The sequence below is a fragment of the Corylus avellana genome, chromosome 7 (assembly GCF_965113065.1).
Source record: "Corylus avellana chromosome 7, dhCorAvel1.hap1.2, whole genome shotgun sequence".
Lineage (NCBI taxonomy): Eukaryota > Viridiplantae > Streptophyta > Magnoliopsida > Fagales > Betulaceae > Corylus > Corylus avellana.
This window is the reverse complement of record NC_142496.1, coordinates 2,386,828-2,404,273: the sequence shown is the minus strand read 5'-3', so window position 1 is coordinate 2,404,273 and position 17,446 is coordinate 2,386,828. Positions and strand designations below refer to the sequence as shown.

The 17,446-nt window shown below is 34.1% G+C and overlaps 1 pseudogene; it reads right to left on the bottom strand.

Annotated features, from left to right (window-relative positions):
• Nucleotides 1-6,582: 6,582 nt before the first annotated feature.
• On the bottom strand, nt 6,583-13,359 carry LOC132185496 (TMV resistance protein N-like; annotated as a pseudogene).
• Nucleotides 13,360-17,446: the final 4,087 nt, after the last annotated feature.

Here is a 17,446-nt window from a genome sequence, read left to right as displayed (position 1 = left end):
TTAATAAGTGTACAATATATCCGCATCCGCATTTTAACCTGACAAATGACTCTATTTGTAGAGTTTAGAGATGATTAATTTGAATATAATATAATCATAATAAAATCCCTTAATTTGGGGTGATTTAATCTAATATCCATTAATCTCAAAGGATTTTTATCCTTATCACAAAGCAACGCACAACAAATGGTTGAATTTTTTTTTTTTTGTAAGTACATTTAAAACGAACAAAGAACGAATAAAAACAAGGGGGGAGGGGGGGGGGGGGGGGGGGGTGGGCCCGGTGGGGTACTTGTCGGCCAGTGGAGAAAAAAACTGACTTTTTGAAAAAAATTTGAAACTTTTTCTGATATTTAAAAAGATTTTTTGTTGGGATAATTTTTTTTTTAATTGTTGTCCACTGAGTTGAGCATTAAACATTTAAACTAATCATCGCTTTATATTAATAATTGTGTGTTGAAGGTATTTGTGTCGGTAACTGGATTCCCATTCGAGTTAATGGGTTTTTTTTAAAATGTTATGTTGGGCCCGTTTGTGAAAATAATGCTACGATCGATGATTGATTGACGGTGAGGATGATTGTTTTAAACTCATGTGAAACTTATTAGTGACCTTAGAGCCTCTATTGTCTCAAGTGGAAGCTTAATCTAAAATTTTATAATATTCTAGAGTAATATAAGTGCCTTGATCCACGCTGATCTGGATTCCCTATCAGACTCTCATATTTCCCAACCCTGGCCTTAGATTAATCTAAGGGTCCACAATAGATCAATCTCAAAATCTCAAAATAAGCACAACCACACTAAATTATATAAATTTGAATTGAAAATTTAATTTTTTTTTTTTTTTTTTTTTTAGGAGAAGCAACCCAGGGGGCGGCGAGCTGCCATCCCCACCCACTGGCGGTGGCGTGAGGCCACCCCATGGGTAGATGGGGTGGCCGCGTAGAACATAGGCTCAAATTGAGAGAGTCATGGAGAGTTGAGCGAGACAGAGAAAGTGAGATAGGTTTGTGAGACGCAAAGGGAGCGTAAAAAAGAGATTGAGAGATGGAGGCAGTGAGGGGGAGAGAATCAGAGAGAGAGAGGGACGAAGAGATGAGAGATAGTGAGCATAATGGAGAGTTACAGAAAATGAGAGACAGAACAGAGAGGAGGGACAACGAGATTCAGAGAGATTAGAGAGTAAAAGGGAGCTGTAGAGAGAAAGTTAGAAGAAGGGCGGCATCATGGGGCTGTGTGGAGCGGCTGATTTTATAAGCCCGTTCCGGCAGTTACCGGAATTGCAGATGGGCTCCGATTTAATTAATTAATTTTTTTTTAGCAGAAGCCACCCAAGGGGCGGCAAGCCGCCACCCCCGCACACTAGGGCTGGCCCGAGTTCTCCTAAAAACAAATAATTAATTAAATTTGATATATAATTGAGTGCGGATGTGTTTTATTTTGAGATTTTGAGATTGATCTATTGTGGACTCTTGGATTAATCTAAGGGCCAAGAATGAGAATATAAGAGTCTCATATTTCTTGTTGCTCCCACCTCACCCACCCGCCACCCCATCTCCTTCATTTCTTTTTGTCCTTTTTCTTCTTGCTCCCACCTTCTCCGCCACTTCCTCTTTCTCTTTTCTTATTTTCTCCGTCCCCACCACTCACTTTGTTCTATATTAGTTTATTTATTTCTTTGATCCACTCTCTTTCTTTCTTTTGTTTTTTCTTTTCTGTTCTTTTTCCCTCAACTTTCCCACGCGACTCCGCTGTCCCCTCCTTTGTCTTGGAATCTTCGATGCCCTCTTTAGTTCCTTCCTGCAGCGTTGAATTTTTTATATGTTGGAAAAACCAATGCCGCGTTGCATCATTAAATAATTCACATTATTTAATTTGTTTTTTTTTTTCTTTTTTTTTTTTTAAAATGAGAAACTTCGTGGCGGTGTCCTATGCAATGATCCTATTGGACAACATCGTTTAGATATTGAATTTTGGTTAAGAGCACAAGTACTGGACCCTTTTTTTTTTTCTTTAAAACGTGAATTAAAATTATGTGTTAATTATTTTTTAGTATCTACGTTTTCACCTTCCTTTTTTTTTTCTTTTTTTTTTTAATCCGTATCGCAGATGATACCTGATTTATAGATCAATACTAGTTTAGTACTTTCGTCACCTTTTTATTTTTTATTTGTCATCGAGTTTTATTTCTTATTTGTTTAGCATAAAAGCCAATGAAATGCCACCAACATTATGTGTTTTATGAACGTTTGATTAGTAAGTAGACAAACTCTTGGTGGTCCGCACACAACATTTTATTTATAAGCCTTTCAAAGATCATTATATATGAATTTCTTGAAAAGTCCATTATGAACTTGCCTCAAAACAACCGTGTATACACTCTTTACACAAAAATTGTAACAAAAAAAAAAAAAAATGCAATGCATAAACAAAAAAACAAAAACAAAAAAATATGCAAAGCAAAAAAAAAAACAATATGCTCTAGGATATTCAGAAATAAGTAAAACAATCAATCTTAAGCATGTTGTTGATTCACCTAAATTAAGGTGAGATCACAACCACTCCCCCTCAATGGGTGAATGGTATAATTCTTCATAACCTATTCATGAACAATCTTAGGACCAGATTTATGACGCACATGGAATCTCAATTTAAAACAATTTGGTCGAATATGATCAACTTTGCCACAATGATAACAGGTGAGAACAAACATTTGAGAAGATTGCCTTTTATGAGGAGGGCTATATTTTGACTTTGATCTAAGCAAACACGACTCTATATCACATTTTTCTTTCTTAAGAGAAGCCAAGTTTTTCCAAAGTTTTAGGGATTTAAACTGAAAACAGTTTGGTATCAATAATCCCATAATGGTGGCATGTAGGAACAAACTTAGCGTGAGTTTGTTTCTTAGAAGAAGTCTTGGATTTGGACTTCACATAATTATTCGAACAAGTAGTTTTGCCTTTACCCAAACAGGTTATATTAGGTATAACTTCTTTAACATTTACAGGCTTAATAACCAAGGTATTTCTTTTAGATTTAGAAGCATGTGATGTAAAGCTACCAACATTATCAACAATCATATTATGCTTGTTATCAACACAGAAAAAGCTTTTCAGATTTTCATTAGAGGATTTTTGTGAGAATTCTTTAGAATCTTTCAAATCATTCTCGAGTGATATATTCTTTTGAACAAGCATAGCCATTTCAAAATTTATAGAATCAATCAAGGCATGTGATTCAAACAATTTGTTCATCAACGATTTTTTTTTTCCTGTTCTACAGTTTTAAAATTCTTACAAATCTTTTTGTATGTGTAGGACAGTTGACTATACTCATCAGATATAATCTTGTACACATCGTTAAGATCATCAAAACCAAAAGAGTCAAACTAAGATGTATTCATAGTAAAAATGAGTCAAGGATCTCATTTAGGAATTTAAGTCAAACAGAGTGAACCCGCTCTGATACCGCTCTGATACCAATAGAAAAACTCTATGCAGACTCCAAATACCAATTAATGCGGAATTAACAAATATGAGGCAATAAACAATTCAAGCACAAACATATGTAAAGTAGTAAATTACACAGACGTAAATATTTTGGTGACGAAGATGAAACCTTTAAGAAAACGATCTAAAAGTAAAACCTCTCCGATACAGCCAAACCCAGGAAATCACTATCAAAAGATTATTCAGAGATTACTGACACTAGGAACACTAACAACCTTTTGCAAAACCTTGGCTCTGTTAGATCGACAAGCCTACAACTCATCTCCTTGCTCACAATCTTCTTTAACGTGATTCCCATTTATCGGATTCTTCTGATAAACTTCTCAATGAAGCACACAAAATCAAACTTACATAAATACTCTAAGAGTAACAATTTATAACTCACAACATATGATCGCTCTTAGCTTGGCCTTTGAAGAACTCTAGGGTAGAAAATGCCTCTCTCTTTTATAAAGTTGTATTTATATCACATACAAAACCTTAGACGTGGGCCCACTTAAAAACAAGTTTTGGGCATAAAACGTCATTCAAAGACGATTTTGGCTGCTTGCTGGAAGTGGTGTCCGGACACCTTATCACCCTGTCCAGACACCCATTGCAGGGGATGAGTTACGGCTTTCCAAGTCCGGACACGAGGGCTTGCTATCTGGATAGGGCCTGCAATGGGGGAAAACTACTTGCTGGAAATAGTGTCTTGTGAATAGTTCTTGATGCTTTCAAACTTCCGTTTTGATCACCGAATTAGCCAACACACAAGAACTAACATTATATTTAGAGAAGAAATGCAAAAATCATTTCATATATGTGTTTCTACTATGAAAATTCCAATACGTGTGAGCTGCTCTTTTTTTTTTTTTTTTTTTTTTTTTTTTTTTGGGTTCTCCAGGCTTGGGCTTGGCTTGCTTCACAGGCTTCTTTTCCTCCCCAGCTCCATCAGCAGATCAAATGGAGCGCTCATGGCTGCAAATAACTTCTGTATGTCACCCACTGCATAATACAGCTTTGCCTCCAAATGTTCAAGCCTCTGTTCGGAATTGGAAGATGACGAAGTCATTATTAGCTCGGACGCCAAGTTGTTACGAACCTAAATGTCAATTCTACAACCAAACTTCCTTCAAACCAATAGTTTAGAAAATAAACTTCTCTGCATAATTTTATTAGTACTAGAATAATCTTTAAATAGATTTACAATGAGATAACACCAACTTGAAAAAATAAAAAATAAAAATAAAAATTGTGGATCTCTAAAGTGATAAATATTAAGGTAATATAATAATAAATATTTAATTGCTCAAATTTTAAGGATTTTACCATGGTATTATCTTAGAAAATCTAAAGAATACCTCATCCTTACAACTCCCAAAGCATGACTTTAAATACCAACATTGTCCAGCCAAAACAGTAATGGGATCTGACTTCTGAGCAATAGCCAATAAAAAAGCAAGTGATAATGGCGCTTGCTTGGGTGCTTCTCACTTCTGCTATTGAAATTCCTCTTCATGATCTTTACCAAGAACACTCATATGTAGAAGCATTCCCACAATGAAACCACCTAGAATGAACTCCACACAACACAATTCCAGCCAGCAGGGTAACATCATACTGCAGTGGAAGTAACATTGTACATGTCTATCAGCAAGAGCCAAAACCCAAGAACAGTCTTAACAAAAGAATTAATCAACAATGGTTTATATTGAACCATATTTTGGATGCCATACTGGATAGGTGGACTTATTTTCCGGTGATGGCTAAGAAGAAGCTAGCAAGAACCACATAAGTAGCAAGTTCCATGAATGGGATGAATAAATCAGATGCATTTATCTCATAAATTGGAGGCTTGTAAGGAAATTTTACCCCTACCATCTCGATCCGTTGCTCTTATCCAATGTCCATACATTATGTTTTCCATAGAAAGAAGCATTGAAAAAGATATAGAGAAAGAGATCGATTACATTAATGGTTCAACAAATGTAATTGTGCTTTTCATAACAAATGTAAATGATTAAGGAATTAGTTGGTTAATTGAGATAGATACTACGATCCTTTTATGTTAGAACAACTAGTTTTCATTTTGTAGTTGTTGATTGATTTAAAAGAAAAATTGAAAGAAATACAGAAGAAAAAGCAAATATGCAAAAAAAAAAAAAAAGAATCTAATTAAACCTTGAAGAAAAAGAATAATTATAGCAAAGTTTATGTTCATGTAAACTTATCCCTAAGCTCTAAGGCCTGAAAAATAAAGTTTCATCCAAGAACTCATTAAGCAAAATTGTATGAATGGCCAAATCTTTGCATCGGGTCTATTCCAATCTTAGAAAAGAGCATGGCCACGATTAAGAAAAGCCTTGGCATAATACTCACACAAATATAACAAAAGAACAGAGATATGCCCATTGACAAGTATTTTGAGTCTCATTAAGGTGGCCATACATTTAATTGAGAATCTCAAGTCGGTTTCTTCCCACACAATTTAATTATAAACGCTTTAACACTTTACAAAAAAGAATTATAAAGAGGGGTTATGGAGAGTAAAACCACTAACATGACATCTGAAGAGGAAGTTGCATCATGTTACTTGCCTGCCAGATTTCGCAAATCCTGCAAAATGCACAAAACCAAGGCAAAATAAGATCCTGCAATATGCCTAGCAAGTACTCACGTATTGTTTCTTATTGCTGATGAATTTATGACACAAAAATCATAAAGCAAAAAAGCTCTCTTGAAGATAAGTAAGGTGAAACATTACATTATTATAACCCAATGTAGTGACTTTGTCCCAAATAATTAACTGCCCTGCAGAAACAGGCTCATGGGCAAATGTAGAATATGTCCCAAGCATTCGCATATGGAATCCCATTTGTCAATTGCACCAAAAGATCCGAAAAATGGCATGATCGTCTCCAAACCATGATGATTTGATCCATAATCAAGTGCGCAAAGCAAGAAGAAAATGCTGGAGCATTTGCTAACCGCCCTCTCAAGCAGCCGCATTCAAAGAGTGAACCCAAAACAAATTAACAACCATTGTGGGGGTACTTGGAGAAAAAAGTGAAAAGAAGGTGGGTGGTTTAAGTGTTGGGGTGCTTTGATCGGTGTAGTTGAGATTCACCCAAGTGGTGTATCCTCTGCATCTGAAATTCTAATGCCCAAGGTTGAAGAATGCCTCTTTTGTTGTGGGTAACAGTTGGGTTCCAAGTTGCCATCACCATCATCACCACGGCGTCTTTTAGAAAGTTGAACACCATCCATTAAATCTACCACTTTCTCTTCATACCTATGTACAATATGGAATCCGCAATGTTTAAAGAACACTGACTTTGACATTAGCGCAAATTCAACTTGAATTTTATCCCCCTTTAACTCAAAAGGTTTTGGAACAACATATTGAAACCATACATGATCTGAGTCAAATTTGCGAGGAATCTCTGCCTCCGGCATAGTATAGATTATATGACCATTACTGATGAGTCTGATGATCACATCAATACTTACTAAATTATCTTCATAGTATTCAGAGATACATGCTTCACCTTCATCTTCATCTTCTACATCGGAGGTATAGGCAATAACAGCAGAGAAAGCAATTCTTGTGAACTCCCCATCCAAACCCACATGCTCTTTGTTATTAATTTCAATTTCACAATAATTATAATCATCTATATCCTCTTTAACATGGTTGAGCCAATATGGAATTTCATTTCCTGGAAACATACAGCCAAATTTATGGTCCTTAGGATGTCCCTGTTACACGGATATGACAAATTTTCAGCGATAAGACCTACAAATCAAGACACACATTAACGAGTGTGTATATATATATATATATGTGTGTGTGAAAGAGAGGTACCTCACTCATTAAACAAATTTGCAGATCATCCAACATATTTTCACACAGGTTATGGCAATCAGACAAGTCGATCCATTGAAGCTTTGGTAGATCATATATTTTAGGGGAAAATGCAGTTTACCCCCCTAAAGTTTCAGGAGTTTTTCAATTTTAACCCCAAAGTTCAAAAATTGGCAATCTACCCCCCTGAAGTTTCAAAAATTGGCAATTTAAACCCTCCATTTAATTTTTCCGTCTAAATGGACGGAAATTTGTGAAATTACATCACTACCCTCAGTCTTTTTAAAAAAAATTTCCGTCCAATTTAACAGAAAAATTAAACTGAAGGTTTAAATTGCCAATTTTTGAAACTTCAGGGGGGTAGATTGCCAATTTTTGAACTTTGGGGTTAAAATTGAAAAACCCTTGAAACTTCAGGGGGGTAAACTGCATTTTCCCCTATATTTTAAATTGAAATGTTTCCAATGACGTGCATCCATTCACATATACTCGCTCTATACTTGGTGGAAGCTCTGGAATTTCTTCAAGTTGCTTGCAATCATTCAAGAAAAGGCACTGCAATCCAACAAATCTGTTGAACCATGTAGGAAGGCTAACAATAGCGCTACTTGTTAGATCTAGATCTCTCAAACTGCAACGGCAATATGATTCTGTTGCAACACTATTTCCAAGACTCGATGATTGTAGTGCCGGAAACATGGTTCCAACTCCCACAGGCTCTTGTGTGTCCCTCGTATTAAACAATTGAAATCTTCTAGTTTCTTCTAGAACTATTGCCAATGACACGCACCCCCAAGCGTCCACTTTTATTACATTTGGTGGAAGACCTAGAATTTCTAGAAGTTGCTCACACTTTTTCAAATTAAGGATCTCCAACCCAACATATTTTCTTATGCATGAAGGAATGGAAACAATATCACTATTTGACAGATCTAAATGGTTCAAAGTGGATCTGTAATCAAATGTCCTAAAGAAATTTGATTCTGATAGGACACAATTATCAAGAAACAACTTTTGAAGTTTCGGAAATGATATCGAAGAACAACCATCATTAAAGTCTCTTGTTTTCGTTTGAGGTGACAATTGGAATAATTTTGACCTTGAAGTTTTAGATTCATCTGTGGATACAATAAACGGCATGGGTTGTCTGTTATCCTCCACCTTGTTTAGAAACTTAATAACTTTTGAACAACGTGTGAGAAAAAGAATCTCCAAATGTTGCAACTGATGAATGCTATATGGAAGATTCATAAGGTTTTTGCAACCACATAGATATAATTCTTTAAGCCTAACGAGGTACCCAATGGACGAAGGCAAATCTTCAATACCACTGTATGAACAATTCAACAACTCCAAACATTCCATTTGACACTCAATTTTAGGAAAGTTCTTAAGCTCTGAGCAATAAGCAAAGGAAAGAGATTTGAGAGATCTCAACTTGAGGCTTCTCGGAAATATTCTAAGGTTATAGCAGCATTCAACACTCAAATGAACAAGCTTCTCAAGGGACCCAACAGAACTATGAACCTCAACTAAACCTCTACAATTCTCAAGATTTAAATTTTCTAAATTTGGGATTCTTGTAACATCAGGAATTTTCCCTAGGAACACACAATTGGAAAAATCCATGGTTGTCATGTTTTTAAAATTCTGACAATAAAAAGAAGAAGAAATATATTAGTTCAAAAGAAGTTTACAATAGAACTTAAAGGAATAAATATTAAAAATAATTGTTCTACCTGGACTCCCGTCAATGTCTTGAGGTGACTATAAGGCATTCTTAAAACAACAAGGTTGTTCCCATGAAAATTGGATGGCAAAGATTCTCCAGGATACTCAGACCAATCAAGCAATCTTAAAGTATTAGGTAGAAAATTAGGCTTTTTAGAAAAACGTGCATTACGACTTATAAGCACTTCGAGCCTTTCCATCTTCTTGAAAGCTTCGGAACTCAACTGTATCAACTCTTGTTTAGGCAAATCTATTAATATGCCCTCAACTTTGTTTGTTCCCTAGTAAGAAAATGTATAGTTCAGTGTACTGGAAAAAGAGTAACGTAAAGTTCGCCATATTTAAACAATTACGAGAACTATAATTCTTGTCTTGCTACAATATATTTATTGTCTTTGTAGATTGCTTCTTCTTTCTTTAGATTTTCAAAATGAGTAATTTATTTTTATTATTGGAATGTCCTAAAGTGACCGATCATCACATTCTCAAAATTAATTTATCTTTTATATATATTTACATATTACCCTTACTTGTTCATAAAAGAAAAGGCAAGATACTCATAAAAACTGTACATATCTTTGAAATAATGATGATTTTATTTACTTATCTTAATTAAAATCATTCTATTTATTCAGCTCTTTTGTAATATTATTGTCAATTTTTTTATTAGTTGTTGTATGAATAAGAAATTATTGAGAGTGACTGCCCTTTTGGTGAAATTTTGAGAAGTGCTTTGGGTTTTAAATGAGTTTTGAAAAATTAAAAAAAAAATTGGGAATTGATTTGGTGGGGGCCAAATTTTAATTAAACAAGCGTTGCAAGTGGGGTCAAAAAGTGAAAATTGGATTTTTAAATTTTGAGAAATGTTTTTGAAAAAACCAAAAATTGAAAAATATTTTTACAAATAAGAGAAAAAAAAAAATTTTAAAAAGTTTTTTTTTTTAAAAAAAGTGTTGCTCCGATCCACTATATATGGCAGCAGCCACCGCTAGGCCGCAATCGTAGTGCTTTATTTGGCAGCCTGGTGTAGGGAGGAGGTGGGTCATCCCCATATCCCCCTTCACAAGATCAGGCACGCAGGGGGGGTGGGTCTTGACTTTAGCTGCCTTCAATGAAGGGGCAGCCTCCATCCATAAAGGCTGGTCCTCTTCGCTTCTTCTATTTTTCATTTTGTTTTTAATTTGTTGTAAATAAGAAGACCAGATTCCACACTTGAAAATTTTGATTACAAACGTGTAAGACGTTTTCTAAAAAGAGTTTGTATTTTATTTGTTGTAAAATCTTTTTTATTAAAAATTTTGGGTTAAATCATTTTCGCATACCTATGGTTTTACACGAAATCAAACACATTCATCGGTTTTAATAAAGTATTGCAAATGGTACACAAATATCTAATAAAAGCAGTTGGTATTCTCAACCATGTTTCGTCCAATATTTTAACATGTCACGTCAAACCAATTAGTAATTGTCACGTGTTTTATATGCTTCATTAATATTTTTTAAAAATTAAAATGAATTTTAAAAATTTATAAAATTAAATTGAATTTTCAGATTTTTTTTTTTAAAAAAAATATATATAAATGAGGTGTATTGTTAGATTGTGATAGGACTTGGTGCGACACACTGTTAAATTATTGTACAAAACATAGACAAAATATGTAATGTCCACATGTACCATCAGTGATACTTTTTGAAACTAATTAAGGACCTATATATTTGATTCTATGTTAAACCACCTATACTAAAAAAAAGTAATTAACCCTAAAAAATTTATTATCCAAAAATTGTATTTAAACTTATAAAAAGTTCTTTATAATCTTTAAATGTTTTTGTAGTTTGGGGGAGACATTATCACAATTGAAAGTTTAGGGAGACATTGTCAATTGGGTGGTAGTTTGAAGGGAATATGTGGACTTTATCCAAAATTCTAATGGGAATTTTTGTTTTCTATTTTCTCAAGGTGGGATTAACCTCACATGTTCTCCTTCTATTAGGAGCGACGTCACTATTTTTACATAATATTCAACCCTTAGAAATCCCCTAAAAACTTCAAGCAAAATTGTTCTTTTGAAAATCTTAAAAAAAAAAAAAAAATTAGTATGTAAAAAGAGGTTGTGATAAATTAACTATCCTGTTATTTGAAAGCATTTTACAAATGGTTTAACGAAAAACAAGCAATTAAACAGTCATACTCTATTGTAATTATGGTATAATTTAAATTTGGTTTTGAAATTAAATTCACTATACTCATTCAATTCTTTTATGTAACATATATGTATCCACATACATATATTTTCATGTAACTTTTCAGCCTTTTTTTTTTTTACAAAAAAAAAAAATGGTTCAATATATATATATTCCTAGTAGCTTAACTCATGAAAAGGAAACAAATCTAAAATTAGAATGGATTTTGTAACATAAGTCTTACCTCATCTCTTTCTAGGACTCGACGAACATCTTCATGAAACCACAACCTACTACGGTTGCCAAGTTCTGTGGGTGATTTTTGTCGAACAATTTCTCTACCCATTTCTTGCAGTAAGTCATGCATCTCCAATAATTTGTAAGGCAGAGTTGTATTGGGACAGTACCCATGATGATCAATATATATGAGAGATTTATCCACAAGCACTCGTATACCATTATCAACAAAGAAACCACGTGCGTCTAGTATTTTACTGACATGACATAGTTTTTGTCCTTTGAAAAAACATGCAATGTCAAGAAAAATTTGTTTTACACTGTCCTCCAACCCTTCATAACTTATTCTAAGTATTTCTTGAATTGTTTTATTAGGAATTTTTTTATACATAGCCAATGCACTTTCCCATTCATTCAAGCTTTTACCAAATAGATATGAACCAAGCACTATTAAAGCCAGTGGAAGGCCCCCAACATAACCTGTTGCACACCCTATGAGTTCCAAAAAATCGTAGTTAGGTATGTCACTTTTGAAGGCATTCCAGCAAAAGAGCTGATGAGCTTCATAGGGATTCAATTTATTCACCTGATATGCTAAATCAACTCCATGTGTTTTAAGTAAATGTTTATCTCTTGTTGTTATGATGATTCTACTTCCTAAGCCAAACCCATCACCTTTTCCAATTAGCTTTTCTAATTGTACTGACTGATCCACATCATCAAGAACTAGAAATATCCTTAAACTGCAAAGCCTCTCCTCTATTAAAGTAATTCTTTTATCAACATGGTCGTCAACCTTTAGTCTTGAGTCTCCTAGGATCTTAGAAAGAAGTTTATTTTGCAAATCGATCAACCCGTCCGTTCGGCAAGAAGTTTCTCTAATGTTTCCAAGAAAACAACTAGCTTCAAACTGACAAGCAATCAAGTTGTAGATAGCTTTGGCAATAGTTGTCTTACCAATCCCACCCATTCCAAAGATCCCTATTATGTACGTAATGTCCTTCTTCTCTATATCTATAAGTGACTTCACTTCTTGTACACGAGATTCTATTCCAACTGGATACTGGGCAACTTTGAAGTATGTGTTGTTTACTAATATTGAATCCACCCATTTAATGATTTCGTGAATGAATTCAGGTTCATTCCTAACAATACAAAGAGATAACAAAACATCAAATTAATGAGTTATTTTCATATTAAAATAATAGCAATATTTAAAAGATTAATTACATAAAGACATTTTCAAATGTAAAATAGTCCACATGCATGAAAACAGGTGTGTAACGATGTACAATAATTAGAATAAAAAAAAGAACAATCTAGAAGGAAGGCTTGAGAGTGATTAGAAATACCTGTTTTTCAGATGCATCCCAGACAAATTGGCCACGTAGCTTAGAGCCGTCTTCCACCCATTCACCTTCATTTTGTCATCCTTGAACCTTTCTTTAAGTTTGGCGAATGCTTCTCCAACACTTTCAATTTGGTTCCGTACTTCCTTCGGATCTACATCGTAAAACAACGATAAAACTTGTTGCTTCCTTATTTCTCTACACTCGAGGATCTTCATTAGCTCATCCAAGCACCAATGAGATGATGCATAGTTTTTAGAGAATACAATGATTGAAATCTTTGACTGTTCAATGGCTTTGAGAAGTGCCGGTGAAATTTCCTCTCCAATTTTAAGCTCATCATCCATGAAGGTGTTAATTCCGTTTCGACGCAAAGCTGCGCATAGATGGGCAGTAAAATTGTTTCGAGTATCTTCACCTCTAAAACTCAAGAATACATCGTAACTTGATGAATGAGTGAAAGAAGAAGAAGAAGAATGGGTTTGTTGGAAGGCCATGGAATAAGTCCTCTTGTGTGTGTGTGCGATTACTGCTTACAAGAGAAGTGATAATGCAGCATTCGGAAACGACTCTATTTAAAGTTAAATAGAGAAGTCTATTGTCCCAAGCAGGCAAGCACCATCTGGACGATGCATAATTTTTAGAGAATACAATTATTGAAATCTTTGACTCTTCAATAGCTTTGAGAAGTGTAAGTGAAATTTCGTCTCCGCTTCTGAGATTGTCATCTATAAAGGTGTTGATTCCCTTTTGACGCAAAGCTGCGCATAGATGAGCAGTGAAATTGTTGTGAGTATCTTCGCCTCTAAAACTCAAGAAGAATCATAAGTACATGGATGGGTGGAAGAGTAAGAAGAGGAGGCTCCTAATTGGAAGGCCATGGAATAAAATATTGAAGATAGTTGAAGAATTCATAAGTATGGACTCTTTTTAAAGTTGAATAGAGAAGTCCATTTTCCACACGCAGATGTAAAATGAGCAACTTCCTGGCAACACCTATGCCGCGTTGCATCATAATTATATAATACGCGTTGGTCAAAAGAATCATAAAAAGATTGAGAAACTTCTTGGCAACTCTTTTACGGCGTTGTATGCATTATATATGCATTGAAGGAGACCTAATTTTGGATGGAAAATTCATAAAATTGCACAACATACAGCATGCCTGGTGCACTTGAACAAGTATGTCAACCAATACATGTCAATTAAGAGCTACTAGAAATGTCATAGATCGAACATGGAGGGAGGAGATACCTGACTATATCTATGATATTGTTTAGGCAGGGCAAATTGCTTCAGCCTGTTTTTGATATATGAAAAGTGAACAATTACTTCAAAATATATATATATTAAGAGAATAATTTCTACGTGGTTCTAGCATAAATTCGTTATTTTGTATCCTCCAATAATAGATTGACACCTTAACTTAGTATAACTACTTAAGAAAAGAAAGTAAATATATCAAATCACATCAAAATTTACTAAAAATTAAAAAATTTCACCTTCACATATATGGATGTAATCTAGTGTGTTTGTTTGTCTCTTTCTTAAGTTGTACTAATTTAAGGTGTCAATCTCTCATTGGATGATATAAAATGATGAGTTTGTATCACAAACTCATAGAAGCTGCTCTCATCAAATATTAAACCTCATTTCTAACCAAATAACAATTAAAACTCTACTAGATATTCAAATGAAATGAAAATAATTTATTTCATGATCCAACTTTTATTTTGTTGTATTATATATAGTCACATTATTTAAAAAATTTAAATGATACGATAACATATTAATCACCATGTGATAATATATATATATATATATATATATATATATATATATATATAAATTTGAATATGAAATGTTGAAGATATTTCAATTGGAACCATAAATTCAAAAATATACATAATAAAAATAGGATATATGAAAATAAGTACTTACGAAAATATAATGTTGTAAAATTAGCTTGAAGAGGCTTTCATTAAATGAAACATTCTGTAATACATGGATGAAACTCTCATATACATATTGTGAGATTTCACTGATGATCAGAGAGAGAGAAAAGAAAAAAGTGTTCTGAAATCCTGAAGAACCGAATTGCTAATACATGAGCGGAGGATGCTATAAAAAGAAAAATAAAAAGTTGAGCACTGTAGATGAACAGTGACTTGTTGGGATTAACAGTGATGAATAGTGTTGTACAGTGCTGGCCGACATGAACAATGCTGACCATCATGAACAGTAATGGTCGACAAACAGTAATGACCACCAAAACAGTGATGAACAATACTTATTGTATTTGGGCTTTTTAAACTTCAATTTCACTAAGATCGTAAGGGTTTTGGGCTTTTTGATAAAGAGGTTGTACTTGGTTTGTTGAAGAGGAGGACAGAGCTGGGCTTTGTTCTCCTTGGTCTTATATATATATATATATATATATATATGAATTAAAGAAATCCCTAATCTACATGTTCACACTCATCATTAATATATTTTTTGTTACAACGCTCATTATTGGGCACCATTACATGAATATTCAACTTTTGAAGTCTGGTAATAAATGACAAATTACTTCAAATTGGGTTAATGAATATTCACTTGGTAGGTGAAAATGAGTGATTTGAAGCATAGGATTTACACTTGTACCAAATAAATCATTGGGATATCAAAATTACCATATGGTAGACGGAAACCATCAAGCCTCCATATCAGCTCCTCTCTTCGCATGATTCATGGTCAAAGTAGCTAACAACCTTGTTGTCTAGTGAGACAAAGCCACAACAATTTAAAAGGCCATTGCTTGGTGGGTGGGGGGGGGGGGGGGGGGGGGGGTGGGTTGATGACATGGTGAAGAGTAATACAAAAAACATTTCATTCTGTTAGAGAATAGCAATGTGGGACAAAGCCCCACTTATATAGAAAGACAAGAGAGAGGGACTCCCATTTATGAGCAAAGTCAAATTGTAATTAGAGTAAACCACACGATCTGCATTATAATTCTAAAATGAATAGTCAAATTGTAATTAGAGTAAACATATATATATTGCCCTAAAACTACCACTTCATTCTCAATGTCATCCTCCCAACCACCAATTGTGTCGACGTCATTTTAAACTATCAAAAAAAATGTCAATGTTCTCCTCAAGGCCAACAAAAATATACAAATGACCTTTTAAACAAATTTCAATAAGACAAAAGTATTCTTATAAATTTGGAAGGAAAAAAAAAAACAAAAGTAGTCAAAAGATAACTATTTTGTAAGAAAAAAAGTTAACCAAACATTTTGAAAGTCAAAAATTACTCTTTTGTCTGTCTCCTTTCCCTTCTGTTTGCTGTATCGACTCATGGCTTCGACTCTTTAACACCTTCCGAGCTGCAATGAAATATTTTTTGTTTAAGTGCTCCATTTCATGAGTTTGAAGTGAATTGTCAACTTTTCACTTCTCCTTCCCATTTATTTCAACCAAGAGTTTTCAAAGTAGTTCTAAGGTCCTTATTCACACTACCAAGGTCAATCTATATATTAATTAAGCCAACTCTTATAATTATACCTTATATTGTTCACAAATTTTGGGGCTTTCCTTGGGAAAAGTACTCTCTCTTTTAACTTGGCCTACAACATCTACTAAAGACACTCAAATAAATATAAAACCCAACCTTAGCAAAACATAAATACATAGGTAATTATCATGAAAACAAAGGCTAGAGTTTAGCGTTTTTACCATTGAGTTGAACTTTTCTCTTCGTGAATCAAATCTTCAAAAAAGATCTCCCATTTTAGATCTCTCTTTCTCGCTAAGATGCTGGGTGCGAGCAAAATGGGGTCTTTAGGCTTTTTGGGCCTTTTTATAGAGTTTTTCCTGCAATCTCTTAGTTTTTGACTTATTATTTTTGCATTTTTCACAAGTTTGCTTATAAATGGTCCAAATTCTATAATTTGAAAATTCACAATTTATTTAAAATTGTAGACCCTTTTCGAGAGGATCAAAATCATGAACGAAAATTGGACTGTTAAATAGAAGCCAAGAACTGGGCCAACGTTCAGACAGTTAGCCCACACAAATTACAATAACCCAATAACTTCATAAACCCACGAAACAAACACCCTTTCGAAGACACGTGCCAAACATATTATTGGATTTCAACAAAGAACCACAGGACAGAACAACAAAGCCTACCTTTGTTTTTTTCAATTTCCCATGAACTCCACTAGAGGATTCCTCCGATCTTGAACGGTTAGGAAATTAATCCTATTACCAACACCGTGAGATGCGAAAATAAGAACAATGTATAATAACAAATATTCGGCAATTACATATGACACAAAAATTTAAGTGGTTTAACTTAACAAGTGTATATTTACTGGGAGAAACGATCTGAAAAAATCTACTATCAAAAGATGAGTACAAGAGGAAGAAAAACACTCAGAATCCAAAGTCTCAATACACTCAATTCTCACTCTCACTCGAAAGTGCTCATGCGGCACACAGGGCTATGTGGCTTTGCTGCCTTTTCTCTCTTTGCAAAGGACTAAAACCAAGTCCTTTTATAAGGCATTAGGTGGGTGTCAAAGAGCCAATACAG